This window comes from Solanum pennellii, chromosome 3 (assembly GCF_001406875.1).
Source record: "Solanum pennellii chromosome 3, SPENNV200".
In the NCBI taxonomy this organism is placed as follows: Eukaryota; Viridiplantae; Streptophyta; class Magnoliopsida; order Solanales; family Solanaceae; genus Solanum; species Solanum pennellii.
In genome coordinates this window covers 59,770,865-59,780,740 of record NC_028639.1, presented here as the reverse complement: position 1 = coordinate 59,780,740, position 9,876 = coordinate 59,770,865, and the positions used below count along the sequence as shown (strand labels likewise).

The 9,876-nt window shown below is 32.6% G+C and overlaps 1 pseudogene; it reads right to left on the bottom strand.

The window, feature by feature from the left end:
- Positions 1-1,260: 1,260 nt before the first annotated feature.
- Positions 1,261-9,662, bottom strand: LOC107013519 (annotated as a pseudogene).
- Positions 9,663-9,876: the final 214 nt, after the last annotated feature.

The following is a 9,876-nucleotide window of genomic DNA, read 5'->3' as shown; positions in this document are numbered from 1 at the left end:
GATCGGGATTAAATTTGTACTGAGTGTTCCTGACATCTTGGTGGTTGATTTAAACGGTGGAGATCGGATTCGGAGGTCAGCAAGATCCTGTTTAGGTCCCGAACAGAAGCTGGGTTTGGATGGTGTTTCTTTCTATTTATCTTTTGTTGGTGTAGCTATTGTTTGTTCTCTTTTGGCACTTGTTGTGTAGCCATTAGAAGAATATTTGTAAACCTCTTATTGTTATAGTGAAGCAATTCGGATCTTTTCGATCCCGTGATGTTTACCTTCGGTTTGAAGGGTTTTACCACGTTAAACTTGGTGTTCTTTATTGTTAGATTTTTGGTTTCATCTTTTCGTCACAACAACATACACTATTTCTGCTCTCGCCATTATAACCCACGGACAACCAACTATTAAACTCCATGGCACGAGTTTACTAAGTACAACATAAACATGACAACCCAATACTTTTACCCATAATGTATCTCAACATATACAATATTGTCAACAAGTACACGAACAACAAATAACTCACATTATATAGCACATAGTTGGTTCTCTCACGAAATACAAACACAAACAGTTAGCCTTCCGGAACGTGGCAATTCGATCCCATAGATTATGTTAAAACATGGCAATCCAATCCAATATTGATCCGAAACGTGGCAACCCGATCCAATACGTACCTTGCACCCTTGAACATGATCACATCATTGAATACATGCTTCTAAATAATATATCAAGATGCTGACCAGAAAGTTGTTGTGTAACAAACCAAATTTTGTAACTATGAAGTAAACAAACTAGTTTTCATTATTTAATAGCAATAATAGTTACACTTACATCCAACAACTAAATTATAAATACTTCTTTCATTTCCAAACAAGTGATGTTTTTATTTTGGGCATACCCTTTAAGAAAACTACTACTCCCTCCGTTTCAAAAAGAATGACCTCCTTTCCCTTTTCTATTTAAAAAAGAATGACCTCTTTCTTTTTTTGGTAGAAACTTTCCACGTAGCATGTTTAAGGCCACAAGATTAAAAGACAATTTTGTACATTTAACATTACTTTAATTTAGGACCACATTACCAAAAATCTTCTTTATTTTCTTAAACTCCATACCAAGTCAAACTAGACCATTCTTTATAAAACGGAGGGAGTAGTTCTTGAATATTAAGATGTTTACAAACTTATCCTTAATAGATGTGTTGAAAAAAGATAAAAACACCCCTTATTTTGATCGAGGGGTGTAACACCACTTATTAATGCATTATTATTATGATTCTATCTTGTAACTCAACAACCCAAAAGTTCCATCTATAACATAATTTTTGTAGTCAATCACTGTGGTTGCGCGATATTTTGGAGGATTGTCTTTTGATAACAATTCAGTGATTGGTCATACAGCTTTGAAGATTGCAATGGATTTTTCGCCAAAGAAGCACGCAACTGACATTCTTGATTCATCTTTATTTGCAATTGCTATGTGCTCAACAATCATGTACTGTTCATTTGACATGAGCTGGAAAAAAATAAGCACAACTTGTTGGTTTTAGTACAAAATAAAAACGATGTTTCAAATGGATTCAATGATTCATTTTGTTTTCTAGCATATGGTCGGGGTGCATCAGATATAAGATTATAAATGAAAAGAGTACTAGCCTGCAGAAAATCTCCAATATTGACGACAAGAGCACCAAGTGTAGGAGGAACATCAAACCATTGATTTTGGTGAAGAACTTGGAGTCCACCGATATCATCTTGTAGAAACACTGTGATAAATTCAGCGTCGGAATGTTGACTGATGCCCATGGTGAGTTCTGCTGAGGGCATGATGGATAGTAATGGCACAAGCAATGTAAGAGTTATTGTTTCAATTAATTTTGGAATAAAATTCGTCCGTTAAAGTTTTGAAATAACAAAATAATGAATGTGAGTTGTAACATTATTTTTTGCTCTAATTCTACGTTATAGGATTTTGGAAAGAGGCTTTTTAATTCTATGTTATGGAGAAAGATAACTTTTATTTTCAATTCATGAACCTATAATAAATTCTATTAAATAAAAGTCTTTTTTCTTGCAAAACTTTTATCCTAAAAATTAAGTTTCTTTTGATTAAAAAATATAAGCATTCAAAAAAAATTACTTTCCCTTGAAAAACTCTTATGAGACATTTATCAAAAAGTAAAATCGCCAATTTAAGAATAGAAGAACAACATTCTTGAATGCTACTTGTTTTGTGGCTTAGTTGAATCCCGAAGATAGAGTTGTTTCTTAGGACCGGAAATAAGCAGGTGTAAATGCGGAAGATAGCAAAACAAACCTCAAAAGACCACGAGTAAGAAGACAACGAGAAATATTCCAAAAGACACAGAGATTTAACGTGGTTCGATAAATCGATCTACGTCCACAAAAGAGATGAGCAATCCACTATAAATACGAGAGTACAAAATATAGAGGGAAACAACCTCAACCAAATTCACTCAGAATACATGGGAGATTCACACAAGTAATAACGTATCAAACTTGTGACCCACAATTTCTCCCCCTGATCAAAACTCTCAAAGCCATTAAGACTACATTGTGAATGCTGATTAAGTTAGAAGGAACATTCCTCTATTTATAGAGTCCTAAACCTTTTTCCTACAAGAAAAAGATTAGTCAATCCAAAACCTTTTTCTAAAAGGAAAACCTATTTATGGTAAGAAATTTAGGGTAAATAAAACCTAACAAATCTCCCCCTTGGCCTGAATTTCTGACAAAATAAATTTGTCCACCTTCTTTACTTAATCTTCAACAACTTGCTTCTCTTCTCCATAATCTCCTTTGCAAAATTTATTTCTCAACACAGAGAACCTCTCTGAAACAATTTCTCCAATAAAATCTTCATTACTGTCAAAAAGGTTGCGGCGAGAACTACACCCGTCAAGATGAACACCTCTTTCTAACTTGGTTCAATCATCGATTATCGAACCACTGAACCTGACTCCGTCATTGAATCTAGCTCTGATACCACTTGTTAGGACCGAAAATAAGCATGTGTAAACGCGGAAGCTAGCAAAGCAAACCTCAAAAGACCACGAGTAAGAAGACAACGAGAAATATTCCAAAAGACACATAGATTTAACGTGGTTCGATAAATCGACCTACGTCCATAAAAGAGATGAACAATCCACTATAAATATGAGAGTACAAAATATAGAGGGAAACAACCTCAACCAAATTCACTCAGAATACATGGGAGATTCACACAAGTAATAACGTATCAAGCTTGTGACCCACAATTTCTCCCCTAATCAAAACTCTCAAAGCCATTAAGACTACATTGTGAATGCTGATTAAGTTAGAAGGAACATTCCTCTATTTATAGAGTCCTAAACCTTTTTCCTACAAGAAAAGGATTAGTCAATCCAAAACCTTTTTCTAAAAGGAAAACCTATTTATGGTAAGAAATTTAGGGCAAATAAAACCTAACATTGTTATCTATTCTTCCGATTGCTCGTGGAAAAGACTCGAACTATTTTCAAGAAACGTATTAACACGCCTCTAAGACAAGCAAGTTTTATTTTGGATTCCTTATATTTTTATCATTCTTATTTAGTTTTTTTAACAATTTGAAAATAATTGTCTCTATGACATCCACATCAATAATTGACAATGTTCCATCTTTGCCTAATCCTATTTTGAAATTTTTGATGGGAAAGACTTTCCTAGATGGCGTGGAATAATGTAATACTTTTTAACACGTTTAAAATTGGCATATGTTCTTGAGAAACCTTGTCCTAATGCTCCTGGTTCTGAGGTAGCAATGGACAAGGCTACTTTAATTAAAGAACAAATTGCCAAATGGCAAGATGATGACTACTTATGCAAGAATTATATTCTTGGAGTCATGTACAATAAATATTATGATCAATATTATATTAAGTGCAAATTTGCTAAGGAGATTTGGGATACTCTTAAAGCTATTCTTTAGCAGAAGAGGTGAGTTCAAAGAAATTTCTTGTTTCAAATTATATGGAGTTCAAAATGGGTGATGACAAGTCAATCACTGAACAATTAGAACAATTTCAACTTATAGCTAATAAAATTGTTATATCTAGAATTGTTCTTGATGAAAACTTTCATGTTGGTGCTATTGTCTCAAAACTTCCTCCATCTTGAAAGGAGTACAAAAGCAAAATCTTACACAAGAAGGAAGATTTGACTCTTGGAACAATTATTGCAGCACTTGCAAATTGGACAAGAGACACGAGTGACAATAACATCTTGAAAGAACCCATCATAAAAGCTCATGTTGTTGAAGAAAAAATCAAAAAGGAACCTGCCAATAATAAATTTTTGAAGGCAAAGAATAGTAAAAGTTTCGAGCGTAGTAATTCTAATTCTAAGTCGAATGAATGTTATCATTGTCATAAAATTGGTCACTATGCATGTGATTGTAAAATTCTTAAAGCTGAAAAGAAGAAAGAAAAGACAAATAAAAATATAAAAAATGAACTGGTGAAAATGGTCGCAGAAGCATTTGTTGCGGGAGATCAAGTGCAATGGTGGATAGACACCGATGCAACTCGTCCTATATCAGGTAATCAAAATTCTTTCACGACCTATCAATTAGTGGGGGGCGATAAAGTTTTGCATATGGGAAAATCATCCTCTACTAAGGTTGTGGGTAAAGGAACAGTTGAACTGAAATTCACTTCCGAAAAGATGGTAAACATTGATAGACATATTACATGTTCCTGATATTCGAAGAACTTGATGTCAATTATGCTTTTTTTTGGAAGCATGGTTTTAAAATGATTTTTGAGGCAGATAGGTTTATTTTGTCTAAACAAGGCATGTTTGTTGGAAAAGGTTATGCTACAAATGACATGTTCAAACTCAATATTGAAAATTAAAATATTTCTGCTTATGTTGTGAAGTCTTTAAATTTATGGCATGAACGTCTTGATTATGTGAATTTTAGATCCATTCAACTTATGGTGAAAAATAGATTAATTAAAGATTGTGGAAAGTATCATGTTGCTAAGTGTATTACTTCTAGTAAATGTATAATAACAAAGAAACCTTTTAAGTTTGTTGAAAGGATATCCACACTTTTGGAGTTAATTCACGCTGATATTTGTGAGATGGATTGTTTATCACGTCATGGAAAGAAGTATTTATTAACTTTTATTGATGATTACTCAAGATATAAATATGTCTTTCCATTAAAAACAAAAGATGAAGCATTTGAGTCTTTCAAAAAATATAAAGCAGAAGTTAAAAATAAGTTGAGTTTGAAAATTAAATCAATTAGATTTGACAGGGGCAGAGAATATTTGAAATCAAATTTTATTGATTTTTGTGAAAAAGAAGCCATTGAGAAAAAATTGACTATGTTTTATACACCACAATAAAATGGTGTAGTAGAAAGAAAGAATAGAACTTTCATTGAAATGGTTAACTCTATGCTTTATGGATCTGGTATCATTGAAAATTTGTGGATTGAAGCCTTTTTTTCTGCATGTCATATTTTGAATCAAGTTCCTTCCAAGAAACATGATTCATCTCCATATGAACTTTAAAAGAAACGAAAGTCAAATATAAATTATTTTTAAGTATAAGGTTGTTTGGCTCATATTAGATTACTAAATCAACATTTGACTAAGATTGGATAGAGAGGAGTATATTGTGTATTCATTGGTTATTCACAAACCAGTAAGGCTTATAGATTTTTGAATCTTTAGACCCAAGCCCTCGCACAATTATTGAATCGTTTCTAACTTTTTTGAGCATATATTTCCTAAGGAAAAAAAAATCTTTGGAACAAAATACAAGTTCTTCTATATCTACTCTTAAAATAAAAATAATGGAACCTTTCGAAGAAAGTCAACCAAGACGTAGTGCAAGATCAGCCAAACCAAGAGACTTTGGATAAAATTTTCGAGTCTATTTAGTTGAAAGGAATCCTAAAAGTTATGCTGAAACAATGGCTTCACATGATGCTCCTTTATGGCGTGAAGCTATTAATGATGAAATGCACTCTATTATGTCAAACAATACATGGATTTTATCAGACCTCCCTTCTGGATATAAATCTATTGGTTTGTAGATAGATCTTCAGAAAGAAATTGAAATTTGATGGTACCTTATATAAGTACAAAGTTCGCTTGATAGCAAAAGGTTTTACTCAATTGAAAGCTACTGATTATTTTGATACCTTTGAACATGTAGCTCGAATGACTTCTATTTGACTTTTGATTTCTTCAGCCGCAATTCATAGTCTGGTAATACATCAAATGGATGTGAAGACTGCATTTCTAAATGGTGATCTAGATGAATAAGTTTACATGAAACAACCAGAAGGATTTGTCGTACCTGGTCAAGAACACAATGTTGGTAAGCTTCTTTAATCTCTTTATGAATTAAAATGAGCTCCAAAACAATGGAATGAGAAATTTAGCAGAGTAATTATTTCTAATGGCTACTCCATCAATGGCGGTGATATTTGCATATTTAGCAAATTTCAAGAAAAATTTGTAATATGTCTCTATGTAGATGATATGTTGATCTTTGAAATTGATATTAAAAGAGTCAAAGAAACAAAATCATTTCTAGCTTCTCAATTTGAAATGAAAGATCTTGAAGAAGTTGATGTATTTTTGGGTATTAAAATTATAAGATCAGCGAATGACTTGACTCATACTCAATCAAGTTATATTGAGAAAGTTCTAAAGAGGTTTGATCACTTTGACGACAAACCTGCTCCTACACCATTTGATCCTAGCATTAAACTAATGCGAAACTCCAGTGATGTTCTCGATCAGCTGACATATTCTCAGATTGTTAGGAGTCTTATGTATTCCATGCATAGTACGAGGCCGAATATTGGTTACACAATAGGAACTTTGAGAAAGTTTACTAGTTATCTCGGAGTTGATAACTAAATGGTACGATTAATGTTGACCTACATTATTCTACATTTCCAGCTGTTCTTGAAGGCTATAGCGATGCTACTTGAAATTCTGATCTGAATGACTTTAAATCTATTAGTGCTTGGATTTTCACTTTGGCTGGAGCAACGATCTCTTGAAAATCAAAAAAGCAGACATGTATTACTCACTCAACCATGGAGTCAGAATTTATAGCTATGTCTTTTGCTGGAGAAGAAGTTGATTGGCTGTGATCTATCTTGATAGATATTCCTTTGTGGGGTAAGCCAGTACCACCTTTAACTATCTATTGTAATAATCAAGCTGCTATATTTTGGGCTTCAAGTGACTGCTACAATGGCAAGTCGAGACATATTCGTCTCAAACATAATCATCTGAGGAGATAATTTGGAGAAAGGCGTGATATCTCTTCAATATGTCAAGTCCAGATTTAATTTAGCAGAACCTTTGTCTAAAGGGTTAGGCAAAAAATTAGTGGTGGAAACTTGTAATGGGATGCGAATAAAGCCTGTTGTTAATTAATTGCACTTTATGGTAACCCCACCTAATGATGTAATCTTGGGTTCAAAGGGGAAAAAACAAGTAAAAAATTACAATTGTGAAACACATCAATAAAATTTCCATTTTCAAATAAAATGAAACAAGTAGATGCGCATGATTGAGATTCTTTTCTCTTAATAAATTTATAAGATCGATCTCGGTTGGAGTTAGTAAGAAAACTCTTGATAAATTTTTTCGATATTTTTACTGAAGAGAAGGATGAAATTATATTATCTTAATAAGTCTATAAACCGATTTCGGTTGGAGTGTGTAGGAATACTCTTGATAGATTTACCGATACTTTGTTGTAAAGAAGGGTGAGATTAATTTCTCTTAATGAAGTTCATAGACAATTTGGTCGGAGTATGCAAAGTTACTCTTGATGAATTCACTGCACTAATTGAGAAGTGGAGGCCGCTTCAATAAGATTTTAACAGGGAAATCTTAAAGCACTTACTTGGCTAAAAGGATTGAGGACACATGGCCGTAAGGTGTCAAAGGATTTCGATTTTCACCGAAACATAGTGATATGCGTAGAGTATTTTTCTAACTTCATAAGTCAAATATCTACTTGTTTTGATGGAAAATATTTCCCTTCTTACCAAACACACCCTAAAACAATTCATTCTAAAATAGAATAGATTGTAATAAATGATATTAAATCATTAACATTAAGAATATGAATAATCTATGAACCACTTAGTTCAAGATTCGTTCAGTAAGTAGTCAATGATTTAGAAAACCTTCACTAGCTAATGGTTCAAGTCCAAAGGACACCATTATTGACACATGTTGCTAGATTAATGTCTCAAAATATTTTTTGAATTTTTCAAAGATAAAATTTCTTGGAACAAGTGGAGGATTGTAAGAGTTAGTGTTTCAATTAATTTTGAAACAAAATTCGTCTGTTAAAATTTGAAATAACAAAATAATGAATATGAATTGTAACATTCTTTTTTGTTTTAATTCTACGTTATAGAATTTTGAAAGACTCCTTTTAATTCTACATTATGGATTTTTGAAAGAGTACTTCTATTTTCAATTCATGAACCTATAATAAATTCTATTAATTAAAAGTCTTTTTCTTGCAAAATTTTTATCCTATAAATTAATTTCTTTTGGTTGAAAAATATAAGCATTCAAACAAAACTACTTTCCCCTGAAAAACACTTGTGAGACATTGATCAGAAGGTGAAATCACCGATTCAAGAATAGAAGAACAACATTCTTGAATGCTACTTGTTTTGTGGCTTAGTTGAATTCCATAGATAGAGTTGGTATTTATTCTTCCAATTGCTCGTGGGAGAGACTTCAACTATCTTCAAGAAACATATTAACGTGCCTTTAAGCCAAACAAGTTTTGTTTTGGATTCCTTATATTTTTATTATTCTTGTTCAGTTGTTCTAACAAGCAACTTAGATGATAACAATCCATATAGTCTTTCTGATAGCTCCGATCGAGACCTAGACCTTGAGACGATAATTCAAGCAAGGAGAACCCCAATTTTGTCACATCCTTGGAGTAGTCCATTAGCATTTCCCTACATAAATTCATTGAAACAGGATATATATGTAAAAAAAAACAAAAAAAAAACAGGTTAAATAGCAGAGTATGCTTGGTTGCCTCTTTGTGGTTATGGTATATAAGAAATGTACCCGCACGCTGTTGGAAATTCTTGTGGACTAGGAGAATTCGGAGCCATGAAAAATAAAATTGATTCTCTTCAACTTGCAGTTGGAACAGAAGGGCTATACAAATCAAGATTGCTAGTATAAATCACCTTTTTACCAATATCTCGAGTGTAATATTGATTCTTAACATCGGTATCTTGCTCGAAAAACTATCGTGTTCCTTGTAACATTTTGTCCGAGATGGATGTTGAAATTTCATGATTAACCACTTGTAAGAAACCCTAATTCTCTGATGCGTTTCGAACTTTGTCCACAATCTCCTTATACTTGATCGGATCCTTATCAAAATGTCTTTGAGGTCCATCACTGAAAAACTAATGTGTGTTGCACATGTTTTCGCCCTGTATTTTGGCTGTAGAATGAATATTTGAGGTACTTTATTCATTTCAGCATCAACAATCCCTTTGACACCAGCTTTAGTATCATCAAAGGCTTTTAGCTCACTTATTTTGTCATAACTATTCTGTAGTGTGACCTGGTAATCATTTTTCTTGCTACAAACTGCCATCTTTTTTCTCTGATGTTATAAACAAGATGGCAACACATAATATATTTATAGGAGAATGGAAATAATTAAAATAAATAACTACACAGAACAACTCTATACTACTATAACTCAGTTATGGATAAATTCGTTACAATAAAACATTTACTGGTTAGAGTTATGCAGATATTAGTTATGCAAATATAAATTATGTAGGTATTAATTATGCAGGGTTTAA